Genomic DNA, 23,672 nt, shown 5'->3' on the forward strand with positions numbered 1-23,672 from the left:
AATATTTGCTAAAGTGAATAGAGGTAGGATCTAAACACTTCACTGGCTTTGATCCGTTTTTCCTGGCACTAGGCACTCCGCAGGATACTTCATAGGGAGAATCAGCTAACTTGATTGGATGAATAGCACCCACTCAAACTGCTAGGTTTCCAATATATTGTAGTAATCTAGACCCACACTATTTGGCCAATCACAACGCTTTGTGCTGTAGCGTGTTCTGTGACTAAACTGTTCCCTATGAGGTTTCCTGCTGAGTCCCCTAAAGTAAATAATCTATCACTTTTTTTTTTCCTGATCCATAATTCATTGAGGGTGATGGGCCCTCAGGATTACTATATTTTTCATTTGAGGGCTCTGAGGTTGCTAATAGATGGGTATGAAATAGCCTTCAGTTGAAATACGAGCCCAGGCACCCTATGGGGTATAGTAGAACGCAGCTACATGCAGATAAAAAGCTGTCCCAATCCAGCCTTCTTCATTTAGGTAGCATGGAAAAACCCTTAAAAAAAAGTGAACTTGCCCTGTCGAAAAAGTGCGCTGCTGACTCCGCCCCCATGTCCGTCCCAAAAAAATGTGTGTCCTGCTTTTTTGGACCTTTTGTCCGTAAAAAAATTGAAATTAGGTTGGCAACCCTGCTGGCCAGTCCTGTCGGACCTGTCGGCAAAAACGAAACTAGCTGGCAGCGGGGGGATCAGAGGATTAGTCAGTGGCTGCGAGGGCACAGGACTGCTGCAGGGGGCTGGTAGAAGCCCCAGGTGAGTAAAACTCATTTTTTTTTCTGGCTTAAGTGTCCCTTTAAAGGTAGCCATACATCTAGCGATTCTGATTCCGTCGACAAAACGATTGACTTTATTAAGGAATCGACTTCATTATGGTTGATCGAAAGTCGATTGACTAGTGGCCCACACACTACAGGCAATATCCTATGCAATTCACCTTCATTAATTGATCTGAACAATGTTGTGTTTCCATACTCTGAATACAAAATTCAATTTGATCGAATGACATGTGAACAGTAGCCGATTCCTGTGCGATTGACAGATATCTTGCATCCTACTCGATCAATTAGGCTGGTCGATTTGACACGATATCAGCCCCTTTTCATCGATTGGGCATTCTGGAACACACTCGATTCTCTCTCGATTCCGTCTCAATTCTATAAAATGATCAAATCGAGTGGTCGATCGTACAGCCAAATCGCTAGATATATGGCCACCTTATTAACTCTTCTGTCCTTGAGTCAAGGAGAGATCTCCTAAAGTTAACATTTCAATATTTAAAATAACTACAGAATTGTAAAAGTAAAGCCAATGGTTCCCGTTTAATTTAAAAAAAGCCAGCTACTTACCTAAGGAGAGGGAAGGCTCTGTGTCCTAATGAACCTCCCCTCTCCTCTCCGGTGCCCTCGTCGCAGCGGCAGCTCCTCTGTTCAAGTCCCCCGCCGCAGGGGACTTCAGAGGTCGTCGGGAGCCGAGTCCTCCTGAAGACCGGCGGCTCCATACTGCGCACGTGCGAGTACAGGATAGAGGGCGCTCACGCGTGCACAGTTTGGAAAGGCCCGTCTTTGGGAGCACTCGGATTCCCGAAGACTCCCTTCGGCGGCGGAAGTAGCAGTATTTGAGCAATTTAGTCAAATACTGCTACGGGTGAGCCAGCGCTGGAACGGGCACCGGGACAGGAGAGGGGAGGCTCATTAGGACTCTGAGCCTTCCCTCTCCTTAGGTAAGTATCTGGCTTTTTTTTTTTACTGAATCGGTTCCCATTCTCTTTAAAGACAGGCTGCTAATTAACTGCATGTAAAAATAACTACAGAGGAGGTGATAACTTAAGGACAGAATATCGAAAAAAGGACAAGGCACTCAGAAGGATGTATGCAGCAACAATCGGTATCGGAGCTCAGTGTACACACATTATATGTTTTGGGCAGAGCCCTTCCTCAGGTGTACCATCCACAGTACAGACAGGTATTATATTCCCACCCCCAGGAAGTGACATAATTAAACAAGAACCAATCAGGAACTACACTCCAGTGTCTACCCTGAAAAAAACCCAGAGGAACACACATGTGTGTAGTAACTATACTACCTACACTGAGGGCAACTATACTACATATACTGGGGGCAACTATACTACCTACACTGAGGGGCAACTATACTACCTACACTGGGGGCAACTATACTTCCTATTCTGGGGGCAACTATACTACCTACACTGGGGGCAACTATACTAGCTATACTGGGGCAACTATACTACCTACACTGAGGGAAACCATACTACCTATACTGGGGGAAACTATAGTAGCTACCTAAAGTGTGGGCAACTTTACTACCTATACTAGGCCAACTTTACAGGAAGCAACTATGCTACCTATACTGGGGCAACTATATTACCTATACTGGGGGCACCTATACCTGGCATTACCCGCCGTGGCTTGCTTAGCATGCCACACTCGCTCCTTTCCTTTTTTTGGGGGGGGGGGTCTTTAAATATCCAGCACAGGGTGTCAAATACCCTAGGTATGCCACTGCAGGGGTGGTGTACCTGTTGGATGCTGGTCACCGGTTGGCCGTGTATCCACCGGTTATTATTTACCAAAGGTTTGCTTTTTTTTAACATTGAGTCTCAAGCAACCAGAAAGTACACTTATCCAGTATCAGCTGATCCCTGGACAAGCGAGACTCTACTGTGTTGCATTTTTGAGACCTAACTTGGTTTATGCCCAGAGCAGGATCATGCACGAGGCAACCCAGGCTGGCGCCTGGGGCTTACTGGGTGTCAAAGGCCACCTTGACTCCTTTCCGACCTCAACTTACTTAAAAGACTAAAAGGGTGTGCCAAAGCTACTACTTTGCCTTGGGACCCATTTTATCTTAATCCCTCTCTATTTACGCCTGGTGACCCATCTTGTCCTAGACCAGCCCTGGATCATTTTAGTGGTGTGAGAGGGACGACACTCATGGTGCTTAAATAAAGAAAAAAGAATATAGAATAGCACACTGAAATAACGTGTCTACTTACCTGTCTTACAATAGTGTGTATCCTGTGACTCGGTGACAGACAGCCGTGATCTGTAACAGAACACAAAGAAGATTTTCAGGCCGGTTACACATTAAAAGCGTGCAGGAGAACGGCTCCTGCACGCATTGCGGCGTGTCATCGGGAATCTGCGGTGCGACGCTGAGTAGCGGCGGTAGTAGTTAATTAACCCGAAGAGGAAACGCTGATTCCCGATGATAAAATGCGCCCGGGTGCGTCATACCGCAACGCATCGAAACGCAGCATTGGGTGTGAAAGGTGAAATGAAAGTCTTTTACGTTGGTTAACGCAAAGTATAGACTTTGCGTTAAAACACTGAAAAAGGGCTCTGGTGTGAAAGAGCCCTTAGATGAAGTACTGCCTGTCCAGCAATATACACATGATTGAAGGGTGCAACATTTTACAGGAAGGTTGCCTCCAATTTCCCTATCTTCGCATTCTGCCGCATAAACTAAAGTGTATGGTTAATGGTTCGGTGGAGTGCAATGCAGAAGCCATTTTGCCGTTTGCCTTGCCTATTGCACCGCACCAAGTGTAAAAGGACCCACAAAGTCAAATAACAGATTTACCTGGCTTCTCGATGCGGCTCAGTCAGTCAGCAGGGATGTGAAGGATTCATAATCTCCACCTGCACATTTATATATTATTGTAGCATCACCAGCAATACCTAGAATAGCAAAAAAGCTCCAAAACTGGTTATTTATTAACTCAGGTTAATATTGGCTACCCAATGTCAGGTCAGGATGCTCTGATCCTCATTATGATCCCCCTATTCCAATCAGGCGATCCATGTCAAAATTGCTGAGCTTTCAAATCACTAACGGTAAATGTTAAAGTCTAAACCAAAACTATCAATCAGTTTTATTTTAAAGAGGAACTGTAGTGAAAATAACATAATAATAATAAAATATAATTTATAGATTATTTAGTCAGTGTTTGCGACTTTTGCAATATATTTGGTGGACTTCCAGCTAACCAACTGGCACCACTCAATTCTGTACTGAACTCAGCTGCTCGATTCATTCATCTCTCCTCTCGCTCTTCCTCTGCTGCTCCTCTCTGTCAAGCTCTTCATTGGCTACCAATTAACGAGAGGATTCAGTTTAAACTCTTAACCCTAACCTACAAAGCTCTCCACAATCTCTCTCCCCTGTACATCTCCTCACTAGTCTCCAGATACCAACCCAACCGCAATCTCAGATCGGCACACAAGCTTCTTTTATCCTCTTCTACAATTACCTCCTCACATTCACGTGTACAAGACTTCTCACGTGCCTCACCCCTCCTCTGGAATGCCCTCCCACAGCACATCCGCCACTCTCCTACCTTTGAAATCTGTAAACACTCCCTCAAAACCCACCTTTTCCGACAAGCACATTCTCTAGCTTAGGCAATGCACCCACTAAATAACCTAATTACGCACTGCCTGTACACATACTGTATACCCACCTCTTGTTTCCACCCCATTCCTTTAGATTGTAAGCTCGCAAGAGCAGGGCTCTCACCCTTTTGTATCATGGAATGTTATTAATTTAATTACTTGCACTCTGTTAGAAATTTATACATTTTAGTCATCATGTTAAATTTGCTATTGTAATCAGCAGTTCTGTATTTTGTATCAGTGTTCATATTTGATGTATATCATTCTCTGTATCATTATGTATCCCTTGTTTGTTTTCTTACATTGTACAGCACCATCGAATATGTTGGCGCTTTATAAATAAATAATAATAATAATAATAATAATAATAATATTAGGGTCCGAGTTGGTCTGGTCTTCCATTTTTAGGAAGTATTTGGTGGTGGATATTGCTCACTGTTGAGAAATGTTTCGTATATAACGATTCCACATCCCAGGTAACCAACAAAGTACCTGGAGGAAGTATGGTGTCATCAATTATTCGTAATAGGTCCAAGGTGTCCTGAAGATATGAGTCCAAAGCAGTCACATGATGCTGCAAGAAAAAATCCAGGAAATGCACAAGCGGGAGATGTCAAACTGTTGCCAGATATAATGGGTCTATTTGGAGGGTTACTGATTGTTTTGTGTACCTTAGGTGACATATAGAAAGTGGCAATGGTAGGTGTCTTTGGATATAGATATTCAAATTCGCGAGGAGTTATGATACCACGGTGTCTAGCATCTTCCAGCAAATTCTCCAATTTCACCTGATAGTATGGAGTGAGATCACCTGGAAGGACAATGTAATTACCGTATTTTTTGGACCATAAGACAAACCTACATTTTGTTGAACAGCAAGGAGAACGCCAGCGCATACCACTAAGGTTGCATCTGAAATTACCACCAGCTCTGTACAGAACCTAAATAGATTTTCCGCACACTTCACATTCAATTCAGATGCAAATCATATGCAAATCTGCTACTACGTATTATGCAAACAGGAGACTCAGGAGGAGGGGCTGGGAGCAGCTAACCTGTTATTTGCATTGTTACAAAGTTAAGAAAAGGTGGGGGGAAAGGCTGCGCATCCCTAAACACATGTTGCAATTGAATGGTTAATTGCACGGGCATACACCGCCTCTGTCAGACTGAAAAATGCATGCCCTGCATCCAAGACAAGTGCTAACATTTATTAAGCTAGGAGGAACTTTAGCTTCCAATATGGTTTGCATGCAAAGTATATTATACCAGACACTTGCGCCAAATGTCTAAGTTACACATTTTTTTTTTTTTTGCTTAGCTGCTCCCAAGGTTTTAAATTTAGGTTAGGTCAATTGCAACATGTGTTTAGGGATGCGCAGCCTTTCCCCCCACCTTTTCATAAGACAAACATAACCATAAAACGCGCCCGGGTTTAGAGGGCAAAAACCAGGAAATATATATATATATATATATATATATATATATATATATATATACACACTAAACCTGGTGCATCCGTGGTGCAGGGGCATCTTGTGGAGCTTCTCCCCCCAAACTACAGTAATCCCTTCCCAGTTACAGTAATCCCCTTCCCATGTACAGTAATTACCCTCCCCCATTTACCATAATACCCCCCTTTGCAGTTACAGTAATCTCCCCTCCCCAGTGTAACTATTGGTGTCAGCACGCAGAGAGAATCTGATTATTAGTGATCTGCAGTATCACCAAAAATGCAGATATATATCTGATTATTGATGATCTGCAGAATCACCGATGATCAGATATATAACGCTAACCTCTGGTCACCTATAGGTATGTGGGTGCTTGGTGTAACAGTAGTACTTTGAGTGAGGACCACCAGAGGAGCAGGTGGTCCTTGGAAGTATGAGAAATACCTCCCTTGGGAAGTGCAGAGATCTTGCGGCAGCCTGAGACGTCCAAGGGGCGGAGTCCCAGGCTAGATAGCAAGAAGACCCGGTAGCTAGTGACCCCTGGAAGATGGGCGTCACAAGCAGGTCTGGAGTATAACACAAACGATAACACAGTTCCCTAGTCTTGGGTGTGAGGTCCGTGTTCTCAGCACCCTGGAACTAGTCTGGAATATAACACAAATGATAATACAGTTCCCTAGTCTTGGGTGCGAGGTCCGTGTTCTCAGCACCCTGGAACTAGTCTGAAATATAACACAAATGATAATACAGTTCCCTAGTCTGGGGTGTGAGGTCCGTGTTCTCAGCACCCTGGAACTAGTCTGGAATATAACACAAATGATAATACAGTTCCCTAGTCTGGGGTGCGAGGGCCGTGATCTCAACACCCTGGAACTATGCTAGAGAATAACACAGATGATATACAGTATTCCTAGTCTGGGGTGTGAGGGCCGTGATCTCAACACCCTGGAACTATGCTAGAGAATAACACAGATGATAAACAAAAGTAATCTGGCTCAGTGTGAATTCCCAGGTCCTCCTGGTTCAAACACACTGTTGGATCTGACTAAGGTCTGTATGCTTCCACGTAAGTGTTCGCAACGGCAGACAACCAACAACTGGCAAGCAAGCTTCATATATAGTTGCTGGACTCTGCCGCCCCGCCCGAGCCACTCAGCCAATCAGGAGTCCAGCAGGAATCAGCTGATCGTTCTGATCAGCTGACCCATCTCTCGTTGGTATAAAGGTCCTGACTTCTGGCTCGCGCGCGTAGTTCCCCATCCAGGTGCACTAACAGACTCAGCCAGACCAGACACACGCCGCCGCGTGCAAACCGCCGCACTGGACGCGGAAGCTGCCACCTTACTGTTGCTGCATGCGGCGGCTTTTCCGCGTTCTACCCTGCTACCATACAAACGCTTCCGCGTGCAAACCGCCGCACTGGACGCGGAATCAGCCGCCTGCTCAGTAGCACATGCGGCGGCTTTTCCGCGATCTCTCACACCCAGTCATAGTAATACCCCCCTTGTTACAGTTATACCCCTCAGTTACCTTAATACCCCCCTCCTCATAGTAATACCATCCAGTTATAATAATCAATTGTCCCCACCCCAGCTACAGTAATACCCCTATTACATTATTAGCCCCCCAGTTACAGTCATCCGCTGCCCATCACACGAGTTATAGTAATACCCCATTAACAGCCCCCCAGTTACAGCAATCTACATATCGCTCTTTACACTAAGTATGGCAACATACATAGCCTTTCAGGATGTTCACATAGTCGCCATGGTGGATCGGGGAGCTGGAGGCCACCATGTAGAAGAGGTAATGCTGAGGGGCTCTCCTGGATGCTCCTGGCCCCTCAGCAGTCTCTGTCTGTGTGCAGAAGGGGACACCGGCACTGCAGCCCGGGTCTCAGCAGCTCCTCTGTGCACAAAATCTGCACCGGCCGCTACCTCCTCTTCCTGCTCCTCCAAACAAGCCCTCCAGGGCTACCAACGAGACTGACTCCTGTCTCTGAAGGGAGGGGCAGCAGTATGACATCTCTGGGACTAAGCAGCTCCTTCATCCAGCCACTTCAGGAAGAACACCTCCTGCAACGGCTTCCGCCTTCTCCGTCTACAGAAATGCCCAGGCCCAGCGCTATTAGCACTGCCGCTGACTCCCACAATGTGGAGAGACTCATGTCTCTGTAAGGAAGAGGGCAGCGGCACAACATCTCTTGGACTGACAGCTCTTCCAGCCGCTTCGTAAGAACACCTCCGGCACCGGCTTTTGCCTTCTCCATCTGCTATGCCCAGCACTATCAGCAGCAACAGGGGGCAGCGGCACGACATCTCCGGGACCTGGTGCTTCGTCGGCAGACCTGGCAGCTCCACCAATCAGCTGTGGCGATGTGGAACAAGCCCTCCCTGTCCTCCATTGTGCTTAGCAACCCTGCTATCTGCACCATGAGGAGTGATACCTCTCTCTCCCTTCCGACAGCCCCAGGAGCAAGATGACAGCAGCAAGGCAGGTAAAACCCGCTTAATGGGGCCACAGGCCGAGCTCACTGACTCACTCCGCCATGCTCAGCCTTTGCCTGTGCTGTTAATGTTGCGAGGAAGAAGGGAGACTCAGTGACGCTGGGCTGAATATGCTGTATTCGGACCACAAGACGCACTGACCTTTTCCTCCACTTTTGGGGAAGAAAAAGTGCGTCTTATGGTTCGAAAAATACGGTATTTGTATTGCTCAATTGTCTATTTCCTCTGTTTTAATTGTCTAATTTCCTCTCTTGTCTACCTCCTTTATGATAATTGTATGTTTACTTGAGTTTGGATATAGCACTAATTTCACTGATAAGGGGCCCCATACACCTAACGATTTTCCCGCCAATATACAGCAAATTCGATCACTGTGATCGAATCTGCTGTGAAATTGTTGCTCAGACGCAAACGATTGATTTCTGTCTGAAATCAAATGTTTCCGTCCGTGCGGAAGATTTTGCTCGATCGGGAGGTTAATCATTCAGTAAAATTGCATCATGAATGGTCACCTTTAAATAACCAATAAAAGTGTGTGTTTGTGGGTAGGGGGCTGCTGTTGGACAGGGGATGGCTGGTGATAGTGGCCTTCGGCGGTAATTGCACAAATCCGGCCTTGGGGGAGGTGTTACTCCCTATTGCAAAATCCTCCATAGCCCATAGACTTTCAAGCGCCATAACTATTTTATTCAAAAGATAATGATATGCAGTGCAAGAAAAGAATCTTTATAAACACCAACTTAGCAATTAAAACTGCCAGTTTGCACATTTGACACTGCGTTACAAATAAGTGTCTATATGATTTGGCATCCTAGAAAGCTCTGTCCTGTGCTTTCGACCTGGGCTTGTCATGAGAGTGTAATCCCTGCCACAACTTGTGCTGGCAAACATTATTGCTCGTGAGTTTTTGCCAAAGTAATTTTCGCATCGAAAATTGCGTTTTAAGATTCATTTTAAAATTAAAATTTTCATGAAAATACATTGCATTTTTGCAATATGGCAAAAATGCACAGAAACGCAAGAAAATCTTTATTTTTACAGCGAAAATGCATTTTTCTTACAAAAATTATTATGAAAAGAATATTGGCATTTTCACCCATCACTGTTGGCAAAAAACACAAGTTATTAGCATAAAAAGGTCTTATCATTCACATGTATGTGAAACATTCTTGTTGAAGACTCCATTAACACCAAAAGTTATTATTTCAATTAGAATTAGAGATGGCCCGAACCTCCGATTTTCGGTTTGCGAACTTCTGCAAAAGTTCGGTTCGCGCGAACTTTCGCGAACCGCAATAGACTTCAATGGGGAGGCGAACTTGGAAAACTAGAAAAAATTATGCTGGCCAGAAAAGTGATGGAAAAGATGTTTCAAGCGGTCTAACATCTGTAGGGGGGCATGGCGGAGTGGGATAGACGCCAAAAGTCCCCGGGAAAAAATCTGGATTTGACGCAAAGCAGCGGTTTATGGGCAGAAATCACATTGCATTGCTAAATAGCAGGCCTAAAGTGCTTTAAAACATCTTGCATGTGTATAGATCAATCAGGTAGTGTAATTAGTGTACTGCTTCACACTGACACACCAAACTCACTGTGTAACGCACAGCAAACAGCTGTTTGTGTAGTGACGGCCGTTTTGGACTACTGCGCACCATGGCGAGATTGCTCTTCCTCACTCAGTGATGTCAGGTTTGGTAATGTCTGACTGCCTTATCAACACAAGGCCAAGTCTGCCATTGTGAGTGACCACAGGTAATGGCCGGGGAATCCCGGTTCTATTCCGGTCCGGAGTTGGAGCCTAAGAAACGGCTACCACCACACACATCCAAGGAAGGCAGCAGGCATGGTATGCACGTCCCGAGGTAGTGACCAAGAATAACAATACAGGAGGACTTTCGAGGGCTTGCTGTATTTGAAATGAATTAACTTTTTATTATTATTATTATTTATTTATAAAGCGCCAACATATTCTGTGGCGCTGTACAATGTAAGAAAACAAACAAGGGATACATAATGATACAGACAATGATATACATCAAGTATGAACACTGATACACAATACAGCACTGCTGATTACAATTTGATTTAACATGATGACTAAAATGTATAAATGTCTAACAGAGTGCAAGCAATTAAATTAATAACATTCCATGACACAAAAGGGTGAGAGCCCTGCCCTTGCGAGCTTACAATCAACTTTAAATCTTTTAACGAGAATCTGTTATGGCGGACAATGATGATAACACTTGTCTTTCACGAGAATCTGTTCTGGAGGGCAAGTTTGCCATTGTGACCAGTGGGTAATGGCTGGGGAATCCGGGTTCGATTCCGGTCCGAAGTGGGAGCCTGAGACCCATGCTGTATAAATAATGTACCCTGACTGTGCTTTGCAGACCGGGCATCTGTGGTCAGATAGACCCTTGACCCAGCGGAAGACAAACCAATTCGAACGCATTTGCCAAGAATGTGTTATGGAGGGCAAGTCTGCCATTCATTCAACTGTGTGAAACTTTTGATGGTACTTTCTCAGTTCCATGGTGACTGACCAGGGGTAATGGCCGGGGAATCCTGGTTCGATTCCGGTCTGGAGTGGGAGCCTAGGAAACGGCTACCACCACCACACATCCAAGGAAGGCAACAGGCATGCTGTGGGCAAAGGAGCAGGAATGGCTACCACCACACATCCAAGGCAGGCAGCAGGCATGGTATGCACGTCCCGAGGTAGTGACCAAAAATAACAATACAGGAGGACTTTTAAGGGCTTGCTGTATTTGATATGAATTAACTTTAAATCCTTTAACGAGAATCTGTTATGGCGGACATTGATGACACCACTTGCCACAACAGCTAGGTATATGCTGTGATGAGGTGGGTTCACTGAACACAACAGCTAGGTATATGCAGTGATGAGGTGGGTTCACTCAACAAAACAGCTAGGTATATGCAGTGATGAGGTGGGTTCACTCAACGCAAAAGGTAGGTATATGCAGTGAGATGGGTTCACTGAACCCATCTCTGTCTCTTGAAACTATTGAATGACTTAAATGTCTCACGCTCTGCTGCCTTTGCCATGTGTACCACAACCAATTCCGGGTACGCCTACAGCGTACTCGGCGAATAAACTGATTCTGATTCTGATTCTGAACACAACAGCTAGGTATATGCTGTGATGAGGTGGGTTCACTGAACACAACAGCTAGGTATATGCTGTGATGAGGTGGGTTCACTGAACACAACAGTTAGGTATATACGGTGATGAGATGGGTTCACTGAACACAACAGTTAGGTATATGCTGTGATGAGGTGGGTTCACTGAAAACAACAGCTAGGTAGGTATATGCAGTAATGGGTATTAGAATGTGCAGCTGCCTATCACACACACAGGTACAGTAGTCGTCACTGAATGTGCTGGGCCTGGGCTGGCAGTGGCACACACACAGTATGAATTACAAAAGCTGTCTATGCAACACAAGTGCAGTAATGAGTATTACACAATGTGCAGCTGACTGACACAGGTAGTCACTGTCTGATTGTGCTGGGCCTGGGCTGGCACAAACACAGTATGAATTACAAAAGCTGTGTATGCAACACAAGTGTCAGTGGGACAAACAGAAAAAAAATAGATCACAATAGCAAGTTTAGCTCTCAAAAGAGCTATTGTTGGGTGCTATTTTAGCAATAAGAATCAGCCAGCAGCAAGCTAACAAGCCTACAAGAGCCTAACTAATCTTTCCCTATGAGAGTCTGCCAGCAGCTGTCCCTTCTCTCACTACTGCAGGCATCCGAGTGAGTGTAATGGCCGGCGCTCCCTGCCTTATATACGGGGGGGGGGGGGGGAGTGGCTCCAGGACTGAGTGTAGCCTGATTGGCTACAATGTGCCTGCTGACTGTGATGTAGTGGGTCAAAGTTAACCCTAATGGAGCATTATGGGGGTGAACCGAAGTTCCGGGAAAGTTCGCCTTCGCTGGCGAAGGGGAACCACCCAAAGTTTGCCTGGAACCGTTCGCCGGCGAACCGTTCGGGCCATCTCTAATTACAATTTGTCATGCTGTGGGAATCCTGCTGGTGGTGAATTTGTGACTTGGCTTGAACTTCTGCTGTCCACCACCAGGGGTCTTTATTATTGTTTGACACTCTGTCATTTCTGGACTGACCTGCAGAGGGAGCTCTGTGAACATTTGGAGTAGTCACATGACCAGCTTGCTCTATTTAAGACTGTGGCTAGCAGAAAGACGTTGCTAGGTCATTTTGTGCTGTTAGGCCTGTGCTCTGGTCACATCCTGTTCCTAGCTCCTTGCCTTGCCGCTTGAACTTATTCTGATCTCCTGGTTTCGATCCCTGCATGTCTGGCTAATCTCTTGTTACTCCCTGTGTTGATATTGATCTCCTGGTTATTAATATTGGCTTGTTTTGACTATTCTACTGTGTACTGAGATTGCTGTTATCTGTATATCTGTGTATATATCTTTGCTGTTGTACGATTGTCAGTTTGTATGTTCCATGTCCAGTGTGCTGCTATTGTACATATGGTGATCTGTGTCTTGTATCTGTGTATATATATATATATATATATATATATATATATATATATATATATATATATATATATATATATATATATATATATATATATATATATATATATATATATATATATATATATATATATATATATATATATATATATATATATATAAAAATATATATATATATATATAAATATATATATATAAAATTGCTACTGTACAATTGTCAGTGTGTGCATATCCATGTCTGGTATGTTGCTATTGTAGATATCGTGATCTGTGCAATCTTGTCCTGCATACTTGTTGTATATAGTGTCTGGGTTATCGGTACATTGTGTGTGTATGTATATACAGTATGTATGTATGTAAATTGCACCTTGTGAATAAAACACGTTTTCACATTCTAATTCAACCGTTGCAGACCTCAGTATTTCCATTGAAGTGATCTCTCATTGCTGTTATGTCTCGATAAGGATCTGCCAGCGCAGATCCTTACACAATTATATAGTTAGAAAAAAACAAAGTCTTGTAAAAGTAATAATTATAGTACAAAAGGTAACCTGACTCTTGGGTGCATGTAAAAATGTTTTGTTTTGTTTTATTTTATCAATTGTAAATATAAAAACATACACACAATCCTAAGTATAAAAATACAAACTACATAATACCCCACCCCTAATAACATCATTAAGCACCAAGATAAAAGATGAACATAAGATCCCAGACGGCTGATTTAAGAGGCTGCAGTCCTCTGTTCCCACCTACACTCAAAGATGCAACTAAAGAAGGTTATGCCAGCAAAATATGAACTGTTGTGATGGCCAACATAACGTGAGCATTGATGCCAAAAATCACGAAAGTCCAAGTGTGAATTGCTCCATGTAAGCCAAACTGCAAAAGTCCAAGTTTTTAGGACCTAAAGGGAAAATGAGGGTGTTGCTCCACAACACGATGGCTCACAGTTCAGTAATACCATATCAAATAGAAAAATATATATAAAAGCATGGAGTCCTGGACCCACTCGCAGTCCAGAGCAAAACTTCCACAGTTCCACACAGTTTGTGTATAGGAATTCCCACAGGACTTGACAGGCAGTTGAGCAAAGATCTGAATGTTATGCTATAATTCATAGACAGCACCACATAACATGGAGGATCATATTAGTGCAAAAATGGCATCCATGCAGAAAGTTGTTAGTGGTTCATGAGCAGTTCATGAGCAGTTCGCGAGCAGTTCATAAGCAGCAAGGCAATGCAAGCAGGCTCAGCTGTAGCTGTATAGTTACTAGTGATGGGCGAACACCTGGATGTTCGGGTTCGGGAAAGTTCGCCGAACATGGCCGAGATGTTCGGCATGTTCGGGCCGAACCCCGAACTTCCCGAACATCCCTATTTTGGGGGCCCTATGGGGTCGCAGGCATAAGGGGGGAGCATGCCCCGATCGCGGGGGGGGTCGGAAATTCCCCCCACCCCCTCCGCTAGCGCTCCCCCCTCTGCCCGCTTCCCCATTCAAAAGTTTCAAGAAGTACCTGTATAGCGGATGGCCTGGCAGTGGCACTGTGGAGTGAGGAGGAGGAGGAGTCCGGAGAGTGACGAGTTGAGGGAGGCCGGGCAGCGGGCGTGAGGTCAGAGAAAGGGCGGAACTCGCCCTTTCTCTGACCTCACGCCCGCTGCCCGGCCTCCCTCAACTCGTCACTCTCCGGACTCCTCCTCCTCCTCACTCCACAGTGCCACTGCCAGGCCATCCGCTATACAGGTACTTCTTGAAACTTTTGAATGGGGAAGCGGGCAGAGGGGGGAGCGCTAGCGGAGGGGGTGGGGGGAATTTCCGACCCCCCCCGCGATCGGGGCATGCTCCCCCCTTATGCCTGCGACCCCATAGGGGGGCCGTATTGCGGCCTGTTCGGCCGAACAGGGCCCTGTTCGCCCGAACAGGGGCCCTGTTCGGCCCTGTTCGGGGGCATACAGAAGTTCGGGGCGAACCCGAACTTAAAAGGCCGAACACCATGAGGTGTTCGGCCGAACTCGAACATCACCCGAACAGGGTGATGTTCTGCAGAACCCGAACAGTGGCGAACACTGTTCGCCCAACACTAATAGTTACCATCCCATCGGTGTGCATCAGCATGAAAAAGATCTCGGGTGGTATAAATGTGCCACTGGGATATGTCCATCAATGGACGCCTTGATCATCGACATGTTTTGCCGTTGCCAATGACGGCCTCTTCATAGATAGCGTCTATTGCGGTGCATCCGTCCATCCCCTATAGATGCCGGCATTATGAGGGGGAAGCTATGACCCGCCCACCCGCTCGTCATTCCATTCCCGCCCACCCACTCGTCACTCAACTCCCATCCCTCACTGCACCAGCCGCAAGGTCGGCTGGTCCATGACGCTCGGCGGAGACAGGCGCAGCCGCGCCATGCGACATGACGCGCACGCGTCCCGCCCCGCACGCACAGCGGAGACAGACGCAGTCGCGTCATGCGTACCACAGTGGGGTGCAAATAGAAAGTACCACGCCCCACTGTCGGCAAGAGGGGGGAGAGAGGGAGAGAGAGGAGGAGGCGGCGAAGAGAGGAGGAGCGATGCATCTAGAAGGAGGACAAGATAATAATGACAAATACAAACGAAATAGTTTTAAAGAAAAAACTCCAACTTAAACCTAACTATCACCAATCTTCAAAAAAAGCCAAAAAAATGAAAACATACAAACATAGATCCCAAATCACCAGATATTGGGAGCCCTGTTCAATAGAATTATTTGTATTATATTTTGAAGTCATAAGTCAAATTGCATTCGGACCAATTGAAAAAGAAAAAAAGGAAGAAAGATACTTAAGGCACTGCACCAACAGGTGTCTATACATGCCACCTTACAATTCTCATATAGACCAAAAAATGGTTGTTAACCAAACTCATACGCAGAGGGCTAGGAGAGCCGGAAATGGTAAGGAAAAGGAGAAGGAGGGGAGGGAGAAAAAGAAAGGGGGAAGGGAGGAGGGGGGGGGGGGATAAAGAAAAGAAAAACCGAAAGAAAAGGAAAGAAAGGGGGAAAGACAAAAGAAAAGGAAGAGAATGGGAGAAAAAGGAGAGATAGGAGACAGAGATAGGTCGAGGGGAGAGTATAAGACCAGGGGGTTAAGTAAGGACCAAAAGGCCCTATGAAGGTAGAAATGCACTATACTGTACTGCATCATTCAACCACTTACCCTTAGTGGCATCCAGTTCATATATCCATCTCAGCTCCATTTGTAAGAGTCGTTTATCAGGATCACCACCTCTCTCATTAAGGTGGGCGGGAATGGAATGACGAGCGGGTGGGCGGGTCATAGCTTCCCCCTCATAATGCCGGCATCTATAGGGGATGGACGGATGCACCGCAATAGACGATATCTATGAAGAGGCCGTCATTGGCAACGGCAAAACATGTCGATGATCAAAGGCGTCCATTGATGGACATATCCCAGTGGCACATTTATACCACCCGAGATCTTTTTCATGCTGATGAACACCGATGGGATGGTAACTATACAGCTACAGCTGAGCCTGCTTGCATTGCCTTGCTGCTTATGAACTGCTCGCGAACTGCTCATGAACTGCTCATGAACTGCTCATGAACCACTAACAACTTTCTGCATGGATGCCATTTTTGCACTAATATGATCCTCCATGTTATGTGGTGCTGTCTATGAATTATAGCATAACATTCAGATCTTTGCTCAACTGCCTGTCAAGTCCTGTGGGAATTCCTATACACAAACTGTGTGGAACTGTGGAAGTTTTGCTCTGGACTGCGAGTGGGTCCAGGACTCCATGCTTTTATATATATTTTTCTATTTGATATGGTATTACTGAACTGTGAGCCATCGTGTTGTGGAGCAACACCTTCATTTTCCCTTTAGGTCCTAAAAACTTGGACTTTTGCAGTTTGGCTTACATGGAGCAATTCACACTTGAACTTTCGTGATTTTTGGCATCAATGCTCACGTTATGTTGGCCATCACAACAGTTCATATTTTGCTGGCATAACCTTCTTTAGTTGCATCTTTGAGTGTAGGTGGGAACAGAGGACTGCAGCCTCTTAAATCAGCCGTCTGGGATCTTATGTTCATCTTTTATCTTGGTGCTTAATGATGTTATTAGGGGTGGGGTATTATGTAGTTTGTATTTTTATACTTAGGATTGTGTGTATGTTTTTATATTTACAATTGATAAAATAAAACAAAACAAAACATTTTTACATGCACCCAAGAGTCAGGTTACTTTTTGTACTATAATCATTATTGCTGACATGGTGCATGTGGAAATTGATTATGAATTATTATTATAATATACTTATCTTACGGGCTCAAATGTTGGCCATTTGATTATTTTGGTGAGATCAATGATGGCGATCTCATCAGGGTGTTTCAGAGTCTCAGAGGACAAGGAGAACGGCTACTGATGCCTGGATCCCCCGAGAGGTGAGTAAAGACGCCTGCTGTGCACTATACTCTGCCTAAAGCTCCCGGCGGAAGGTCCGAGCATAGCTCGGGATTACCGCCAGGGAGGTTAATGGCTAACTGATAACGTTAAATTATGCAAGCTTTCTGGGATCTAGCCCCCTTCTTCAGGCATATTTCCAGATATAAAACACTGATGCAGGTAAATAGTAAACATGAAGATGACAGCTGGTTACTGTTTAGCTGTTAGATGTCAGGTGATCAGCAGGCTGGAGCCAGTGAGCTCATGCAAGCACACATGAAATACAGCAGGTTTCTGAAGATCATGAATTAGAATTATGCAAACTTTAAATTGCGTGGACATTTTTAGAATACATCTGCTGCCTTAACTATGAGGTTTTTGTGTGGATAACTGTTCAGAAAGGCCCTTTCTGTAATTCACTGTTACAGAATCTTAAAGTGGGCAGCACGGTGGCTTAGTGGATAGCACTCATGTCTTGCAGTGCTGGGTCCCTTGTATCTGTGTGGGTTTCCTCCGGGCACTCCAGTTTTCTCCTACATCCCAAAAACACATATAAGTTAATTGGCTACCCCGTAAAAATTGGCCCTAAACTACCCTGATACATACATTACATGATACATTGATACATACATAGACATATGACTATGATAGGGATTAGACTGTGAGAAGGGCAATTAAAGAGAAACCATAATCAAGAATTGAACATCATCCCAATCAGTAGCTGATACCCTCTTTCCCATGAGAAATATATTCATTTTCTCAAACGGATCATCAGGGGGCTCTGTATGGCTGATATTGTGGTGAAACCCCTCGCACAGTGTGATGTCAGCACCAGGGTGCTGACATCACACTGTAAGAGCCTTGTTGCATTTTGGGAAATAACCGCTGTTTCCAACTTCCAAAAAAGCAAGCAGCATCTTCTTTCACTGACATCACCGGCCGGTCAGCTGACCCCTGGGGACTGACCTCTGCCACCTAATTGGTTGAGAGGTGTGGGCGGAACGGCGGGGATTACCCTTGCATTTAAGTCCTGGGCTGTCAGTAGTACATTGTCTGCTGTTGCTGAAACTTTGTGGTTAAGCTCTCAGACCTTAGATAGTTCCGGTGTGCTTTGATCCGGGAGGAAACCGGGGATTTCACACAAGATAGGAATTGATTGATAGCTATAATTATAAATTGATATATTGTCTTTGTGTATGAACCTTGCCTGAACTCTTGACTATCCTTTGCCTCACGATTCTGTACTCTGCCTATCTGTCTGGTTGCCGACCCCGGCCCGACCACCACTCTGCTCTTGCCTTCTGATTTTGCACTACGCCTATCTGATTGCTGCCGACCTTGGCTATCCTCTGACTACGTACTGGTTGCCGATTCTGTACCGCTGCCTGACCGATCAGTTACCGACCCGGCCTGTAAGACCTCTCCTGTTCAGGTGATAGTCCCACAGCCGGGGGCTATCACCTGGAGTGCTACTGAGTTACTGTGCACCCAATCACGTGTGATCACTCTGAATAAAGTACTGACTGTTCTGTCTATCTCTGTATTATTGGTGATTCTGCAGATCACCACATAATCAGATATAGCTTCTGTATTATTGGTGATACTGCAGATCACCAAATAATCAGAATCCTGTCACCAGCTGACACTAACCGTTACAATTATTTTCACTGGAGTTCCTCTTTAAGTGACAAGACTATAAACTCTTTACAGCGCTGCAGAAAATGATGGCGTTATATAAATATTATTATTATTTAGTATTTATATAGCGCTGACATCTTACGCAGCGCTGTATAGAGTATATATTCTCTTGTCACTAACTGTCCCTCGGAGGAGCTCACAATCTAGTCCCTATCATAGTCATATGTCAATGTATGTATCGTGTAGTGTATGTATCATACTCTAGGGCCAACAAAGGGGGAAGCCAATTGACGTATCTGTATGTTTTTGGGATGTGGAAGGAAACCGGAGTGCCCAGAGGAAACCCATGCAGACACGGGCAGAACATACAAACTCCTTGCAGATGTTGACTTGGCTGGGATTCAAATACTAAATAATAATAAAAAGTGAAGCTGGAGTAGTAGCAGCAGGTTGGTAGAAGCAGCAGGTTGGCATTACAGCGTAAAGCGAGGTGATGAGCAGTGCAATGATGGCTTGAATGTGTGTCCTCTCTCCCTTAGTGTTCGTAGCCTGCTCTAGCGTACATGGTTCAGCAACATTGCATAGACATAGAGAATAGAAGATGCTGGCACTGCTATAAAACACTACTTTAATTCAAATGCTTTGTGTGAAGAAACGCGGAAAAGCCGCCGTCTCTCAAGGTGAGGCGGCTGTTTCCGCGTCCAGCATGGCGTCACAACGCGGAAAAACCACCGCATGCCGCATAGGCAGAGCGGCGGAATCCGCATTGGGAACGGCGGAATCCGCATTGGAGGCGGCGAACTTGCCGCATGGCAGTGTCCCTGGCAAAGGGGTTGAGCATGGGGAAGCCACCGCTGGTGTAGTGAGCGGTGCGGCGGCTCCCACGCTCGGCTCACTGGATACATTGCAAAACAGTACTGGTGTGGCTGGGACTGATAGTCCACCAAGATTCAGAGTGACACACGCGCGCGCGCACAGAGGCAGAGCATATATAACAGCCAGAAGTGAGTCATCTGACCAGGCCGGTCAGCTGACAAATTTTACACCTCTCATTGGTCCAGCAATTAGGGAGGGGCCTGGAGAGTGTTCTGGTATATATACTGCTGGCTGTTCAGTTGCTGGTTGTCTGGCGTTGCGATCACTACGTGGTAGCACGCAGACCTGAGTCAGATCCGAAAGTGTGCCGGGACCAGCTGGAGCTGTAATCCTACACTTAGCTAGACTTTGTTGATAGTTTAAAGTACTAGTTTGATTGTGTTTATATGTTATGACCTTCTGCCTGCCTGACCATTCTCCTGAACTCTGATCCTGTACTTTGCCTTTCTGATGCTCTGTTGCCGAACCTCGGCTCGTCCTTAGACTCTGCATCTGCCTTCTGACTTTGTACCTCGATATTTCTGATACCCTGTTGCTGAACCCTGCCTGTACTTTAGACTCCGCCTTTGCCTTCTGATTCTGTACCTTGTCTGTCCGTGTGGTTACGACCTGATCTGTCCGACTTCGAGAACCGACCTTACTGTTAGAGGCGGTTCCCAGTCCTGATAGTGACACTTCCTCTTGAGTGTCACTCTCGTTCTGTCATTCCTTCTCTCAGCCTGACTCCTCCCTTCGGGAGAGTCCAGAAGGAATTGTGCAGTACTCCTTACTGCACTGAGGCCCAGTCCTCTCAATATTACTGTTTGCACCAAACACTCTACTCAGGTGTCCAGAGGTTAGCTTGTATATCTGATTATCGGTGATACTGCAGATCATCAATAATCGGGTATATATCTGTATTGCCAGTGATACTGCAGATCACCGGTAATCAGATCCTCTCTGTGTTACACTGATCGTTACACTTTGTTACATAGTACATGCATAATCCACAACAGCTTGAATGGTGAATATACCAGTGAGTAGAGAGTGGCACAGATGGTGACGGTGGGTGCTGGGTACAGATGCCTAGGCAGTGTGATCCTGAGCCAAAGCTCTAGACCAAAATAAGATACTCACCTGAAGAGAGGGAAGTCTAAGGATTCTATTGAGGCTTTCCTCGTTGGTCCGGTGTCCCTCGTTCCTGAGCGCAGCCCCTCACCACTTCAGGGCAGCGCAGCTCATCGTCTTGCAGCATGGCCACGCAGTAGACACGTGAGCACGGCCACAGAGCCTGCGGCTCCGGCTTACTGTGAATGCATGGGCGGGCATTTAATGCCTTGTCGCCAGGGCCGGATTTACCATAAGGCACACTAGGCACGTGCCTATAGGCGCCTTATGGGGCAGGGGCGGCACCTGAATGTCCCCTATAATAGGATTACCTCAGCAGGGGATACTGTATTGTAGTCTCAGCTAGAGAAGTGGGGAGATCAGTTAGGGTGATAAGGCTCCTATTAAAATTATTATTATTTAGTATTTACAGAGCGCCAACATCTTTTGCAGTGCTGTACAGAGTATAATGTCTTGTCACTAACTGTCCCTCACAATCTAATCCCTGCCATAGTCCTATATCTATGTATCATAGTCTAGGGCCAATTTTAGGGGGAAGCCAATTAACTTCTTCGTATGTTTTTGGGATGCGAGAGGAAACCAGAGTGCCCAGAGGAAACCCACACAGACACGGGAAGAATATACAAACTCCATGCAGATAGTGCCCTGGCTGGGATTTGAACCAGGGACCCAGCGCAGCAAAGCATGAGCTGTAACCACTATGCCACTATTCTGCCCACTACTCCATGTCAGTGTCAACAGTAAGGATCAAGCTCAACACACACCATACTATCTTCATTGTACAGAATTATCAAATCTAATTAGTATAAAGTCGAATCTACACGATACGATTCTTTGTGCGATTCGATTACAATTCTATTTACGATCCGATTAGATCCGACATGTTGAATCACACAAATAATCGTATCGTGTAGATGGGGCTTAACCTCCCTGCCGTTATAAAAAATTGCTGCGCATGGCAGGGAGGGTGTTTTTTGGCATTTTTTTTTTATAGCATGTAGCTAGCCTAGCGCTAGCTACATGCTTCCCCCCTCCCTGCGGCGTCCCCCCGAATGCGCCGATCGCCGCCGGCGCATATACCCATCCGGAAATCCCGTTCTGAACGGGATTTCCAGGAGGGCTTCCCCCGTCGCCATGGCGACGGGCGCGATGACGTCACCGACGTCATCGACGTCGTGACGTCAGAGGGAGTCCAGAACCACCCCTCGACGCTGCCTGGCACTGATTGGCCAGGCAGCGCACGGGTCTCGGGGGGGGGGGGGGGCAACCTTTGATGCGGCGGGTTGCAGCGAATCGGCGCGGAGCGGCGGCGAACGTAAGTTACACGCAGCTAGCAAAGTGCTAGCTGCGTGTAACCAAAAAAAAATTATGCAAATCGGCCCAGCAGGGCCGAGGAATCCTCCGCGGCAGGTTACCCCGAGCTGAGCTCGGGATAACCGGCAGGGAGGTTAAGGGCCAACAGATTGAAAATACCTTGATTGATTGATTGGATAAGCTCTTATACTACATGAAAGTGGTAAGATTGAACAACCAAGATTGTATGGTGTGTGTTGAGCATTAGTGTGACATCAGTTTGGTATACCCAAACAGTTTGCTGTTTCTATGGAGTCGGGGGGAAGGCAAGACAAAGCATCTTCCCACTGGCTGGGAGGAAGGGAACAATGCATCAATGTAATGCCTACCTGCTGCTAGATTCAACCAATTACTGCCTGCTTGTCACTTGAATCAACCAATCACTACCTGTCTGCCACTAGGATTGACCGATCACTACCTGTCTGCCACTAGGATTGAATCAACTGAACAGAATCAACTGATCTGTACCAGCTGGCCATTAGAATAGCTGATTAATCAAGGTAATCGGGTCACATAAGTAGTTCTGAAGCTGTCTGAATCTGATTAGCCATATGGAAAGTAGTGGTATAGCCCCAAAACTACACGTGGTTTTGAGTTTTCTCACCTGAAATGATCTTTGGTATATGGTTGCCTTTTTCAGATTGGCAGCTGACAGGCGGTGAATTTACCACCTGTCATCTACTCTCCTGCACCGGCTAGGTGCTTGGTTAAAACCTGCCTGTAATTAGAAACTGTCACAATTTATGTGTTATTAGTATTACTTTCTTGTGATTTGTATTTTCTGCTTGTTGTTGGTAATAGCCTATATTTGGTCAATTCTACATGTCATTGGTAGTATCTGTATATTGTTGTTGGTATTCTCTATTTGTCTTAGGTAATATCTACATTAACTTGCGTAAGAAAAGGAGGCGTGGCCTGGGGTGTGGCCTGTGCTGATGGGTGGGGCTTAGGGCGCCAGAATGTCTATGCCTATAGGCTCCTGAGCTGTAAATCCGGCCCTGCTTGTCGCTAATCTTCCGGGGGGCCGCGCTCATCGACGGGGGACATCAGAGCAGGGAGTAGAGATGGCTCAAACCTCAGATTTTTGGTTCGTGAACCTCCAAAGCGAACATGCGAAAAAAGTTTGCAAACCGGCAAACATTGCGAACTGCAATAGACTTCAATGGGCAGGCAAACTTCCAAAACTACAAACACTAATTCTGGCCACAAAATGATGGAAAAAATGTTTCAAGGGGTCTTACACCTGTAGGGGGGCATGGCGGAGTGGGATACACACCAAAAATCCCGGGGAAAATTACGGATTTGGTCCACAGCACGGTTTTAAGG

General features: G+C 45.8%; 2 long non-coding RNA genes across 6 annotated transcripts in view; one reads left to right on the forward strand and one right to left on the reverse strand.

Annotated features, from left to right (window-relative positions):
- The window catches only part of LOC137528819 (uncharacterized), a 233,867-nt gene that overhangs the window by 158,370 nt on the left and 51,825 nt on the right, over nt 1-23,672 (forward strand). For 2 of the 3 annotated variants that reach the window (XR_011023472.1, XR_011023473.1), the window contains exon 1: nt 7,930-8,368. The exons of the other annotated variant lie outside the window; for it this stretch is intronic. This is a non-coding gene — a long non-coding RNA (uncharacterized lncRNA). Of the gene's footprint in view, nt 1-7,929; nt 8,369-23,672 lie in introns of those variants that run through there. 3 annotated transcript variants of the gene reach the window in all.
- LOC137528818 (uncharacterized) overlaps nt 1-23,672 on the reverse strand; it is a 71,087-nt gene that overhangs the window by 26,651 nt on the left and 20,764 nt on the right. Inside the window, exons 1-5 of one of the 3 annotated variants that reach the window (XR_011023469.1) lie at nt 7,609-8,438; nt 5,089-5,228; nt 4,910-4,991; nt 3,606-3,664; nt 3,019-3,068 (exon numbers count right to left, since the gene is read on the reverse strand). This is a non-coding gene — a long non-coding RNA (uncharacterized lncRNA). Of the gene's footprint in view, nt 1-3,018; nt 3,069-3,605; nt 3,704-4,909; nt 4,992-5,088; nt 5,229-7,608; nt 8,439-23,672 lie in introns of those variants that run through there. The other 2 variants (XR_011023470.1, XR_011023471.1) reach the window with 2 other exon arrangements.

Source organism: Hyperolius riggenbachi, chromosome 8, assembly GCF_040937935.1.
Source record: "Hyperolius riggenbachi isolate aHypRig1 chromosome 8, aHypRig1.pri, whole genome shotgun sequence".
Classification (NCBI taxonomy): Eukaryota; Metazoa; Chordata; class Amphibia; order Anura; family Hyperoliidae; genus Hyperolius; species Hyperolius riggenbachi.